We start from the raw sequence: 14385 nt of genomic DNA on the forward strand, positions 1-14385 counted from the left end.
ATGCTAATGTCTGTGTGCCACACGCTAATGTCAGTGTGCCACACGCTAATGTCAGTGTGCAACACGCTACTGTCGGTGTGCGACACGCTACTGTCGGTGTGCGACACGCTACTGTCGGTGTGCGACACGCTACTGTCGGTGTGCGACACGCTACTGTCGGTGTGCGACACGCTACTGTCGGTGTGTCACATGCTAATATCAGTGTGTCACATGCTAACGTCAGTGTGCCACATGCTAATGTCAGTGTGCCACACGCTACTGTCAGTGTGGCATATGCTTATATCATTGTGCCACACGCTAATGTCAGTATGCCACATGAATATCAGTGTGCCACACGCTAACGTCAGTATGTCACACGCTACTGTCAGTGTATCATACGCTAATGTCAGTGTGCGACACGCTAATGTCAGTGTGCGACACGCTAATGTCGGTGTGTCACTTGCTAATATCAGTGTGTCACATGCTAACGTCAGTGTGCCACACGCTAATGTCAGTGTGCGACACGCTAATGTCAGTGTGCGACACGCTAATGTCAGTGTGCGACACGCTACTGTCGGTGTGTCACATGCTAATATCAGTGTGTCAAATGCTAACGTCAGTATGCCACACACTAATGTCAGTGTGTCACACGCTACTGTCGGTGTGTCATATGCTAATATCATTGTGCCACACGCTAATGTCATTATGCCACATGAATATCAGTGTGCCACACGCTAACGTCAGTTATGTCACACGCTACTGTCAGTGTGTCACATGCTAATGTCAGTGTGTCACACGCTAATGTCAGTGTGTCACACGCTAATGTCAGTGTGTCACACGCTAATGTCAGTGTGTCACACGCTACTGTCAGTGTGTCACACGCTGTTAGTGTGTCACACGCTACTGTCAGTGTGTCATATGCTAATATCATTGTGCCACACGCGAACGTCAGTGTGCCACATGAATATCAGTATGACACACGCTAATGTCAGTGTTCCACACAAACATCAGTGTGTCACATGCTAATGTCAGTGTATCACATGCTAATGTCAGTGTGCCACATGAATGTCAGTATACCACACACATGTGTGTGCCACACGCTAATGTCAGTGTGTCATATGCTAATATCAGTGGGTCACACGCTAATGTCAGTGTGCCACATGAATGTCAGTGCCACATGCTAATGTCAGGGTGCCACACGCTAATGTCAGTGTGCCACACGCTAATGTCAGTGTGTCACATGCTAATATCATTGTGCCACACGCTAACGTCAGTATGTCACACGCTACTGTCAGTGGGTCACACGCTGTCAGTGTGTCACACACTAATGTCAGTGTGTCACACACTAATGTCAGTGTGCCACACGCTAATGTCAGTGTGCCACACGCTAATGTCAGTGTGCGACACGCTACTGTCGGTGTGCGACACGCTACTGTCGGTGTGTCACATGCTAATATCAGTGTGCCACAAGCTAACGTGAGTGTGCCACACGCTAACGTCAGTGTGCCACACGCTAATGTCAGTGTGTCATATGCTAATGTCAGTGTGTCACACGCTAACGTCAGTGTGCCACATGAATATCAGTATGACACACGCTAATGTCAGTGTTCCACACAAACATCAGTGTGTCACATGCTAATGTCAGTGTATCACATGTTAATGTCAGTGTGCCACATGAATGTCAGTATACCACACAAATGTGTGCGCCACACGCTAATGACAGTGTGTCACATGCTAATATCAGTGTGTCACACGCTAATGTCAGTGTGCCACATGAATGTCAGTGTCACACGCTAATGTCAGTGTGCCACACGCTACTGTCGGTGTGTCATATGCTAATATCATTGTGCCACACGCTAATGTCAGTATGCCACATGAATATCAGTGTGCCACACGCTAACGTCAGTATGTCACACGCTACTGTCAGTGTATCACACGCTACTGTCAGTGTGACACACGCTAATGTCAGTGTGTCACACGCTAATGTCAGTGTGTCACACGCTAATGTCAGTGTGTTATATGCTAATATCATTGTGCCACACGCTAACGTCAGTGTGCCACATGAATATCAGTATGACACACGCTAATGTCAGTGTTCCACACAAACATCAGTGTGTCACATGCTAATGTCAGTGTATCACATGCTAATGTCAGTGTGCCACATGAATGTCAGTATACCACACAAATGTGTGTGCCACACGCTAATGTCAGTGTGTCACATGCTAATATCATTGTGCCACACGCTAACGTCAGTATGTCACACGCTACTGTCAGTGGGTCACACGCTACTGTCAGTGTGTCACACACTAATGTCAGTGTGTCACATGCTAATGTCAGTGTGTCACACACTAATGTCAGTGTGTCACACACTAATGTCAGTGTGTCATATGCTAATATCATTGTGCCACACGCTAATGTCAGTATGCCACATGAATATCAGTGTGCCACACGCTAACGTCAGTATGTCACATGCTACTGTCAGTGGATCATACGCTAATGTCAGTGTGTCACATGCTAATATCAGTGCGCCACATGCTAATATCAGTGCGCCACATGCTAATGTCAGTGTGTCACATAAGCATCCGTCTGCCACACGCTAATGTCAGTGTGCGACACGCTACTGTCGGTGTGTCACATGCTAATATCAGTGCGCCACATGCTAATGTCAGTTTGCCACACGAACATCAGTGTGCCACATGCTAACGTCAGTATGTCACACACTACTGTCAGTGTGTCACACGCTAATGTCAGTGTGTCACACGCTAATGTCAGTGTGTCACACGCTAATGTCACTGTGCGACACGCTACTGTCGGTGTGCGACACGCTACTGTCGGTGTGTCACATGCTAATATCAGTGTGCCACACGCTAACGTCAGTGTGCCACACGCTAATGTCAGTGTGTCATATGCTAATATCATTGTGCCACACGCTAATGTCAGTATGCCACATGAATATCAGTGTGCCACACGCTAACGTCAGTATGTCACACGCTACTGTCAGTGTATCATACGCTAATGTCAGTGTGTCCTACGCTACTGTCGGTGTGTCATATGCTAATATCATTGTGCCACACGCTAATGTCAGTATGCCACATGAATATCAGTGTGCCACACGCTAACGTCAGTATGTCACACGCTACTGTCAGTGTATCATACGCTAATGTCAGTGTGTCACACGCTAACGTCAGTGTTCCACACAAACATCAGTGTGTCACATGCTAATATCAGTGTGTCACACGCTAATGTCAGTGTGCCACATGAATGTCAGTGTCACACGCTAATGTCAGTGTGTCACACGCTAATGTCATGTGCCACATGAATGTCAGTGTCACACGCTAATGTCAGTGTGTCACACGCTAATGTCATGTGCCACATGAATGTCAGTGTCACACGCTAATGTCAGTGTGCCACACGCTAATGTCAGTATGCCACATGAATATCAGTGTGCCACACACTAACGTCAGTATGTCACACGCTACTGTCAGTGTGTCACACGCTAATGTCAGTGTGCGACACGCTACTGTCGGTGTGTCACATGCTAATATCAGTGTGTCACACGCTAATGTCAGTGTGTCACACACTAATGTCAGTGTGTCACACGCTACTGTCGGTGTGTCATATGCTAATATCATTGTGCCACACGCTAATGTCAGTATGCCACATGAATATCAGTGTGCCACACGCTAACGTCAGTATGTCACACGCTACTGTCAGTGTGTCATACGCTAATGTCAGTGTGTCACACGCTAACGTCAGTGTGTCACACGCTAATGTCAGTGTGTCACACGCTAATATTATTGTGCCACACGCGAACGTCCGTGTGCCACATGAATATCAGTATGACACACGCTAATGTCAGTGTTCCACACAAACATCAGTATGTCACATGCTAATGTCAGTGTATCACATGCTAATGTCAGTGTGCCACATGAATGTCAGTATACCACACAAATGTGTGTGCCACACGCTAATGTCAGTGTGTCACATGCTAATATCAGTGTGTCACATGCTTATATCAGTGTGTCACATGCTAATGTCAGTGTGCCACACGCTAACGTCAGTGTGCCACACGCTAACGTCAGTGTGCCACACGCTAATGTCAGTGTGCAACATGCTACTGTCGGTGTGTCATATGCTAATATCATTGTGCCACACGCTAATGTCAGTATGCCACATGAATATCAGTGTGCCACACGCTAACGTCAGTATGTCACACGCTACTGTCAGTGTATCATACGCTAATGTCAGTGTGTCACACGCTAACGTCAGTGTGTCACACACGAATGTCAGTGTGTCACACGCTAATGTCAGTGTGTCACACGCTAATGTCAGTGTGTCACACGCTAATGTCAGTGTGTCACACGCTAACGTCAGTGTGCCACATGAATATCAGTATGACACACGCTAATGTCAGTGTTCCACACAAACATCAGTGTGTCACATGCTAATGTCAGTGTATCACATGCTAATGTCAGTGTGCCACACAAATGTGTGTGCCACACGCTAATGTCAGTGTGCGACACGCTAATGTCAGTGTGTCACACGCTACTGTCGGTGTGTCACATGCTAATATCAGTGTGTCACATGCTAATATCAGTGTGTCACATGCTAATATCAGTGTGCCACACGCTAATGTCAGTGTGCGACACAAACATCAGTGTGCCACACGCTAATGTCAGTGTGCCACACGCTACTGTCGGTGTGTCATATGCTAATATCATTGTGCCACATGCTGTCAGTATGCCACATGAATATCAGTGTGCCACACGCTAACGTCAGTATGTCACACGCTAATGTCAGTGTGTCACACGCTAATGTCAGTGTGTCACACGCTAATGTCAGTGTGTCACACGCTAATGTCAGTGTGCGACACACTAATGTCGGTGTGCGACACGCTAATGTCGGTGTGCGACACGCTACTGTCGGTGTGCGACACGCTACTGTCGGTGTGTCACATGATAATATCAGTGTGTCACATGCTAACGTCAGTGTGCCACATGCTAATGTCAGTGTGCCACACGCTACTGTCAGTGTGGCATATGCTTATATCATTGTGCCACACGCTAATGTCAGTATGCCACATGAATATCAGTGTGCCACACGCTAACGTCAGGATGTCACACGCTACTGTCAGTGTATCATACGCTAATGTCAGTGTGTCACACGCTAACGTCAGTGTGTCACACGCTAACGTCAGTGTGCCACATGAATATCAGTATGACACACGCTAATGTCAGTGTTCCACACAAACATCAGTGTGTCACATGCTAATGTCAGTGTATCACATGCTAATGTCAGTGTGCCACATGAATGTCAGTATACCACACAAATGTGTGTGCCACACACTAATGTCAGTGTGTCACATGCTAATATCAGTGTGTCACATGCTTATATCAGTGTGTCACATGCTAACGTCAGTGTGCCACATGCTAACGTCAGTGTGCCACACGCTAACGTCAGTGTGCAACATGCTACTGTCGGTGTGTCATATGCTAATATCATTGTGCCACACGCTAATGTCAGTATGCCACATGAATATCAGTGTGCCACACGCTAACGTCAGTATGTCACACGCTACTGTCAGTGTATCATACGCTAATGTCAGTGTGTCACACGCTAATGTCAGTGTGTCACACACGAATGTCAGTGTGTCACACACTAATGTCAGTGTGTCACACGCTACTGTCATTGTGTCACACGCTAACATCAGTGTGCCACATGAATATCAGTATGACACACGCTAATGTCAGTGTTCCACACAAACATCAGTGTGTCACATGCTAATGTCAGTGTATCACTTGCTAATGTCAGTGTGCCACATGAATGTCAGTATACCACACAAATGTGTGTGCCACACGCAAATGTCAGTGTGTCACATGCTAATGTCAGTGTGTCACACGCTAATGTCAGTGTGCGACACGCTAATGTCAGTGTGCGACACGCTACTGTCGGTGTGCGACACGCTACTGTCGGTGTGCGACACGCTACTGTCGGTGTGTCACATGCTAATATCAGTGTGTCACATGCTAATATCAGTTGTGTCACATGCTAATATCAGTGTGCCATACGCTAATGTCAGTGTGCGACACAAACATCAGTGTGCCACACGCTAATGTCAGTGTGCCACACGCTACTGTCGGTGTGTCATATGCTAATATCATTGTGCCACATGCTGTCAGTATGCCACATGAATATCAGTGTGCCACACGCTAACGTCAGTGTGTCACACGCTAATGTCAGTGTGCGACACGCTAATGTCAGTGTGCGACACGCTAATGTCAGTGTGCGACACGCTAATGTCAGTGTGCGACACGCTACTGTCGGTGTGCGACACGCTACTGTCGGTGTGTGACACGCTACTGTCGGTGTGTCACATGCTAATATCAGTGTGTCACATGCTAACGTCAGTGTGCCACATGCTAATGTCAGTGTGCCACACGCTACTGTCAGTGTGGCATATGCTTATATCATTGTGCCACACGCTAATGTCAGTATGCCACATGAATATCAGTGTGCCACACGCTAACGTCAGTATGTCACACGCTACTGTCAGTGTATCATACGCTAATGTCAGTGTGTCACACGCTAATGTCAGTGTGCGACACGCTAATGTCAGTGTGCGACACGCTACTGTCAGTGTGCGACACGCTACTGTCAGTGTGCGACACGCTGTCGGTGTGTCACATGCTAATATCAGTGTGTCACATGCTAATATCAGTGTGTCACACGCTAACGTCAGTGTGTCATATGCTTATATCATTGTGCCACACGCTAATGTCAGTATGCCACATGAATATCAGTGTGCCACACGCTAACGTCAGTGTGCCACACGCTAATGTCAGTGTGCCACACGCTACTGTCAGTGTGTCATATGCTTATATCATTGTGCCACACGCTAATGTCAGTATGCCACATGAATATCAGTGTGCCACACGCTAACGTCAGTATGTCACATGCTACTGTCAGTGTATCATACGCTAATATCAGTGTGTCACACGCTAATGTCAGTGTGTCACACACTAATGTCAGTGTGTCACACGCTACTGTCGGTGTGTCATATGCTAATATCATTGTGCCACACGCTAATGTCAGTATGCCACATGAATATCAGTGTGTCACACGCTAACGTCAGTATGTCACACGCTACTGTCAGTGTGTCACACGCTAACGTCAGTGTGTCACACGCTAACGTCAGTGTGTCACACGCTAACGTCAGTGTGTCACACGCTAATATCATTGTGCCACACGCTAACGTCAGTGTGCCACATGAATATCAGTATGACACACGCTAATGTCAGTGTTCCACACAAACATCAGTGTGTCACATGCTAATGTCAGTGTATCACATGCTAATGTCAGTGTGCCACATGAATGTCAGTATACCACACAAATGTGTGTGCCACACACTAATGTCAGTGTGTCACATGCTAATATCAGTGTGTCACACGCTAATGTCAGTGTGCCACATGAATGTCAGTGTCACATGCTAATGTCTGTGTGCCACACGCTAATGTCAGTGTGCCACACGCTAATGTCAGTGTGTCACACGCTAATGTCAGTGTGCGACACGCTACTGTCGGTGTGTCACATGCTAATATCTGTGTGTCACATGCTAATATCAGTGTGTCACACGCTAACGTCAGTGTGTCATATGCTTATATCATTGTGCCACACGCTAATGTCAGTATGCCACATGAATATCAGTGTGCCACACGCTAACGTCAGTATGTCACACGCTACTGTCAGTGTATAATACGCTAATGTCAGTGTGTCACACGCTAATGTCAGTGTGTCACACACTAATGTCAGTGTGCGACACGCTACTGTCAGTGTGCGACACGCTACTGTCGGTGTGTCACATGCTAATGTCAGTGTGTCACATGCTAATATCAGTGTGTCACATGCTAACGTCAGTGTGCCGCACGCTAATGTCAGTGTGCCACACGCTACTGTCAGTGTGTCATATGCTTATATCATTGTGCCACACGCTAATGTCAGTATGCCACATGAATATCAGTGTGCCACACGCTAACGTCAGTATGTCACACGCTACTGTCAGTGTATCATACGCTAATATCAGTGTGTCACACGCTAATGTCAGTGTGTCACACACTAATGTCAGTGTGTCACACGCTACTGTCGGTGTGTCATATGCTAATATCATTGTGCCACACGCTAATGTCAGTATGCCACATGAATATCAGTGTGCCACACGCTAACGTCAGTATGTCACACGCTACTGTCAGTGTATCATACGCTAATGTCAGTGTGTCACACGCTAACGTCAGTGTGTCACACGCTAACGTCAGTGTGCCACATGAATATCAGTATGACACACGCTAACGTCAGTGTTCCACACAAATATCAGTGTGTCACATGCTAATGTCAGTGTATCACATGCTAATGTCAGTGTGCCACATGAATGTCAGTATACCACACAAATCTGTGTGCCACACGCTAATGTCAGTGTGTCACATGCTAATATCAGTGTGCCACACGCTAATGTCAGTGTGCCACATGAATGTCAGTGTGCCACATGAATGTCAGTGTCACACGCTAATGTCTGTGTGCCACACGCAACTGTCGGTGTGTCACATGCTGATATCAGTGTGCCACATGCTAATGTCAGTATGTCACATGAACATCGGTGTGCCACACGTGACTGTCAGTGTGTCACATGCTAATATCAGTGCGCCACACGCTAATGTCAGTATGCCACATGCTAATGTCAGTGTGCCACACGCTAATGTCAGTGTGTCACTCGCTAATGTCAGTGTGTCACTCGCTAATGTCAGTGTGTCACTCGCTAATGTCAGTGTGTCACATGCTAATGTCAGTGTGTCACTCGCTAATGTCAGTGTGTCACATGCTAATATCAGTGTGTCACACGCTAATGTCAGTGTGCCACATGAATGTCAGTGTCACATGCTAATGTCTGTGTGCCACACGCTAATGTCAGTGTGCCACACGCTAATGTCAGTGTGCAACACGCTACTGTCGGTGTGCGACACGCTACTGTCGGTGTGCGACACGCTACTGTCGGTGTGCGACACGCTACTGTCGGTGTGTCACATGCTAATATCAGTGTGTCACATGCTAACGTCAGTGTGCCACATGCTAATGTCAGTGTGCCACACGCTACTGTCAGTGTGGCATATGCTTATATCATTGTGCCACACGCTAATGTCAGTATGCCACATGAATATCAGTGTGCCACACGCTAACGTCAGTATGTCACACGCTACTGTCAGTGTATCATACGCTAATGTCAGTGTGCGACACGCTAATGTCAGTGTGCGACACGCTAATGTCGGTGTGTCACTTGCTAATATCAGTGTGTCACATGCTAACGTCAGTGTGCCACACGCTAATGTCAGTGTGCGACACGCTAATGTCAGTGTGCGACACGCTAATGTCAGTGTGCGACACGCTACTGTCGGTGTGTCACATGCTAATATCAGTGTGTCAAATGCTAACGTCAGTATGCCACACACTAATGTCAGTGTGTCACACGCTACTGTCGGTGTGTCATATGCTAATATCATTGTGCCACACGCTAATGTCATTATGCCACATGAATATCAGTGTGCCACACGCTAACGTCAGTATGTCACACGCTACTGTCAGTGTGTCACATGCTAATGTCAGTGTGTCACACGCTAATGTCAGTGTGTCACACGCTAATGTCAGTGTGTCACACGCTAATGTCAGTGTGTCACACGCTACTGTCAGTGTGTCACACGCTGTTAGTGTGTCACACGCTACTGTCAGTGTGTCATATGCTAATATCATTGTGCCACACGCGAACGTCAGTGTGCCACATGAATATCAGTATGACACACGCTAATGTCAGTGTTCCACACAAACATCAGTGTGTCACATGCTAATGTCAGTGTATCACATGAATGTCAGTATACCACACACATGTGTGTGCCACACGCTAATGTCAGTGTGTCATATGCTAATATCAGTGGGTCACACGCTAATGTCAGTGTGCCACATGAATGTCAGTGCCACATGCTAATGTCAGGGTACCACACGCTAATGTCAGTGTGCCACACGCTAATGTCAGTGTGTCACATGCTAATATCATTGTGCCACACGCTAACGTCAGTATGTCACACGCTACTGTCAGTGGGTCACACGCTGTCAGTGTGTCACACACTAATGTCAGTGTGTCACACACTAATGTCAGTGTGCCACACGCTAATGTCAGTGTGCCACACGCTAATGTCAGTGTGCGACACGCTACTGTCGGTGTGCGACACGCTACTGTCGGTGTGTCACATGCTAATATCAGTGTGCCACAAGCTAACGTGAGTGTGCCACACGCTAACGTCAGTGTGCCACACGCTAATGTCAGTGTGTCATATGCTAATGTCAGTGTGTCACACGCTAACGTCAGTGTGCCACATGAATATCAGTATGACACACGCTAATGTCAGTGTTCCACACAAACATCAGTGTGTCACATGCTAATGTCAGTGTATCACATGTTAATGTCAGTGTGCCACATGAATGTCAGTATACCACACAAATGTGTGCGCCACACGCTAATGACAGTGTGTCACATGCTAATATCAGTGTGTCACACGCTAATGTCAGTGTGCCACATGAATGTCAGTGTCACACGCTAATGTCAGTGTGCCACACGCTACTGTCGGTGTGTCATATGCTAATATCATTGTGCCACACGCTAATGTCAGTATGCCACATGAATATCAGTGTGCCACACGCTAACGTCAGTATGTCACACGCTACTGTCAGTGTATCACACGCTACTGTCAGTGTGACACACGCTAATGTCAGTGTGTCACACGCTAATGTCAGTGTGTCACACGCTAATGTCAGTGTGTTATATGCTAATATCATTGTGCCACACGCTAACGTCAGTGTGCCACATGAATATCAGTATGACACACGCTAATGTCAGTGTTCCACACAAACATCAGTGTGTCACATGCTAATGTCAGTGTATCACATGCTAATGTCAGTGTGCCACATGAATGTCAGTATACCACACAAATGTGTGTGCCACACGCTAATGTCAGTGTGTCACATGCTAATATCATTGTGCCACACGCTAACGTCAGTATGTCACACGCTACTGTCAGTGGGTCACACGCTACTGTCAGTGTGTCACACACTAATGTCAGTGTGTCACACACTAATGTCAGTGTGTCACACACTAATGTCAGTGTGTCATATGCTAATATCATTGTGCCACACGCTAATGTCAGTATGCCACATGAATATCAGTGTGCCACACGCTAACGTCAGTATGTCACATGCTACTGTCAGTGGATCATACGCTAATGTCAGTGTGTCACATGCTAATATCAGTGCGCCACATGCTAATATCAGTGCGCCACATGCTAATGTCAGTGTGTCACATAAGCATCCGTCTGCCACACGCTAATGTCAGTGTGCGACACGCTACTGTCGGTGTGTCACATGCTAATATCAGTGCGCCACATGCTAATGTCAGTTTGCCACACGAACATCAGTGTGCCACATGCTAACGTCAGTATGTCACACACTACTGTCAGTGTGTCACACGCTAATGTCAGTGTGTCACACGCTAATGTCAGTGTGTCACACGCTAATGTCACTGTGCGACACGCTACTGTCGGTGTGCGACACGCTACTGTCGGTGTGTCACATGCTAATATCAGTGTGCCACACGCTAACGTCAGTGTGCCACACGCTAATGTCAGTGTGTCATATGCTAATATCATTGTGCCACACGCTAATGTCAGTATGCCACATGAATATCAGTGTGCCACACGCTAACGTCAGTATGTCACACGCTACTGTCAGTGTATCATACGCTAATGTCAGTGTGTCACACGCTAACGTCAGTGTTCCACACAAACATCAGTGTGTCACATGCTAATATCAGTGTGTCACACGCTAATGTCAGTGTGCCACATGAATGTCAGTGTCACACGCTAATGTCAGTGTGTCACACGCTAATGTCATGTGCCACATGAATGTCAGTGTCACACGCTAATGTCAGTGTGCCACACGCTAATGTCAGTATGCCACATGAATATCAGTGTGCCACACACTAACGTCAGTATGTCACACGCTACTGTCAGTGTGTCACACGCTAATGTCAGTGTGTCACACGCTAATGTCAGTGTGTCATATGCTAATATCATTGTGCCACACGCTAACGTCAGTGTGCCACATGAATATCAGTATGACACACGCTAATGTCAGTGTTCCACACAAACATCAGTGTGTCACATGCTAATGTCAGTGTATCACATGCTAATGTCAGTGTGCCACATGAATGTCAGTATACCACACAAATGTGTGTGCCACACGCTAATGTCAGTGTGTCACATGCTAATGTCAGTGTGTCACATGCTAATATCAATGTGTCATACGCTAATGTCAGTGTGCCACATGAATGTCTGTGTGCCACACGCTAATGTCAGTGTGCCACACGCTAATGTCAGTGTGTCACACGCTAATGTCAGTGTGCGACACGCTAATGTCAGTGTGCCACACGCTAATGTCAGTGTGCCACACGCTAATGTCAGTGTGCCACACGCTAATGTCAGTGTGCCACATGAATGTCAGTGTGCCACATGAATGTCAGTGTCACACGCTAATGTCTGTGTGCCACACGCAACTGTCGGTGTGTCACATGCTAATATCAGTGCGCCACACGCTAATGTCAGTATGCCACACGCTAATGTCAGTGTGCCACACGCTAATGTCAGTGTGTCACTCGCTAATGTCAGTGTGTCACTCGCTAATGTCAGTGTGTCACTCGCTAATGTCAGTGTGTCACATGCTAATATCAGTGTGTCACACGCTAATGTCAGTGTGCCACATGAATGTCAGTGTCACACGCTAATGTCAGTGTGCCACACGCTAATGTCAGTGTGCCACACGTTAATGTCAGTGTGCCACACGTTAATGTCAGTGTGCGACACGCTACTGTCGGTGTGCGACACGCTACTGTCGGTGTGCGACACGCTACTGTCGGTGTGCGACACGCTACTGTCGGTGTGCGACACGCTACTGTCGGTGTGCGACACGCTACTGTCGGTGTGTCACATGCTAATATCAGTGTGTCACATGCTAACGTCAGTGTGCCACATGCTAATGTCAGTGTGCCACACGCAACTGTCAGTGTGGCATATGCTTATATCATTGTGCCACACGCTAATGTCAGTATGCCACATGAATATCAGTGTGCCACACGCTAACGTCAGTATGTCACACGCTACTGTCAGTGTATCATACGCTAATGTCAGTGTGCGACACGCTAATGTCAGTGTGCGACACGCTAATGTCGGTGTGTCACTTGCTAATATCAGTGTGTCACATGCTAACGTCAGTGTGCCACACGCTAATGTCAGTGTGCGACACGCTAATGTCAGTGTGCGACACGCTAATGTCAGTGTGCGACACGCTACTGTCGGTGTGTCACATGCTAATATCAGTGTGTCAAATGCTAACGTCAGTATGCCACACACTAATGTCAGTGTGTCACACGCTACTGTCGGTGTGTCATATGCTAATATCATTGTGCCACACGCTAATGTCATTATGCCACATGAATATCAGTGTGCCACACGCTAACGTCAGTGTGTCACACGCTACTGTCAGTGTGTCACATGCTAATGTCAGTGTGTCACACGCTAACGTCAGTGTGTCACACGCTAATGTCAGTGTGTCACACGCTAATGTCAGTGTGTCACACGCTACTGTCAGTGTGTCACACGCTGTTAGTGTGTCACACGCTACTGTCAGTGTGTCATATGCTAATATCATTGTGCCACACGCGAACGTCAGTGTGCCACATGAATATCAGTATGACACACGCTAATGTCAGTGTTCCACACAAACATCAGTGTGTCACATGCTAATGTCAGTGTATCACATGCTAATGTCAGTGTGCCACATGAATGTCAGTATACCACACAAATGTGTGTGCCACACGCTAATGTCAGTGTGTCATATGCTAATATCAGTGTGTCACACGCTAATGTCAGTGTGCCACATGAATGTCAGTGCCACACGCTAATGTCAGGGTGCCAAACGCTAATGTCAGTGTGCCACACGCTAATGTCAGTGTGTCACATGCTAATATCATTGTGCCACATGCTAACGTCAGTATGTCACACGCTACTGTCAGTGGGTCACACGCTACTGTCAGTGTGTCACACACTAATGTCAGTGTGTCACACACTAATGTCAGTGTGTCACACACTAATGTCAGTGTGCCACACGCTAATGTCAGTGTGCCACACGCTAATGTCAGTGTGCGACACGCTACTGTCGGTGTGCGACACGCTACTGTCGGTGTGTCACATGCTAATATCAGTGTGCCACAAGCTAACGTGAGTGTGCCACACGCTAACGTCAGTGTGCCACACGCTAATG

At 47.2% G+C, this 14385-nt stretch overlaps 1 protein-coding gene across 3 annotated transcripts in view; it reads right to left on the reverse strand.

Annotated features, from left to right (window-relative positions):
• The window catches only part of LOC140464294 (solute carrier family 35 member F3-like), a 448695-nt gene that overhangs the window by 50701 nt on the left and 383609 nt on the right, over positions 1-14385 (reverse strand). The gene's annotated exons all lie outside the window — the stretch shown is intronic.

This window comes from Chiloscyllium punctatum, chromosome 3 (genome assembly GCF_047496795.1).
Source record: "Chiloscyllium punctatum isolate Juve2018m chromosome 3, sChiPun1.3, whole genome shotgun sequence".
Taxonomy (NCBI): Eukaryota; Metazoa; Chordata; class Chondrichthyes; order Orectolobiformes; family Hemiscylliidae; genus Chiloscyllium; species Chiloscyllium punctatum.